General features: G+C 42.2%; 1 protein-coding gene across 1 annotated transcript in view; it reads left to right on the plus strand.

Moving 5' to 3' along the window:
- EMH_0064740 (uncharacterized protein) overlaps nt 1–367 on the plus strand; it is a gene marked incomplete at both ends in the record, with an annotated part of 4170 nt that overhangs the window by 2502 nt on the left and 1301 nt on the right. The gene's annotated exons all lie outside the window — the stretch shown is intronic.

Genomic DNA, 367 nt, shown 5'->3' on the forward strand with positions numbered 1-367 from the left:
TCCCCCAATAAGAATAAACGAAATAAATATAGATATACATTTAGTTATATTGTCTCATAACCATCAGGATCATATTATGGAGACAGATATTATACATTTATGTAAAACATATAAAAATAAATTTAAATATATTCTTTTTTATGTGCCTGAGGGTTTAGCGTGGTTTCTTATTAAACACGGATGCCCACCAAAAAGGGTTTATGAGTTCACATGGGGGGAGACAAGGACCCTCAGCTGTATAGCCAAAAAAGGAACATATACATGCACCGATGGAGTATGGAGAAAACCAGCTCCTGCTGCTGCTGCTGGGGGTGGTGCTGGTGGTGGTGGTGGTGCTGCTGGTGGTGGGGTGGGAGGGGGGGGGGGG

This window comes from Eimeria mitis, genomic scaffold (assembly GCF_000499745.2).
Source record: "Eimeria mitis Houghton genomic scaffold, Emh_scaff3314, whole genome shotgun sequence".
In the NCBI taxonomy this organism is placed as follows: Eukaryota; Apicomplexa; class Conoidasida; order Eucoccidiorida; family Eimeriidae; genus Eimeria; species Eimeria mitis.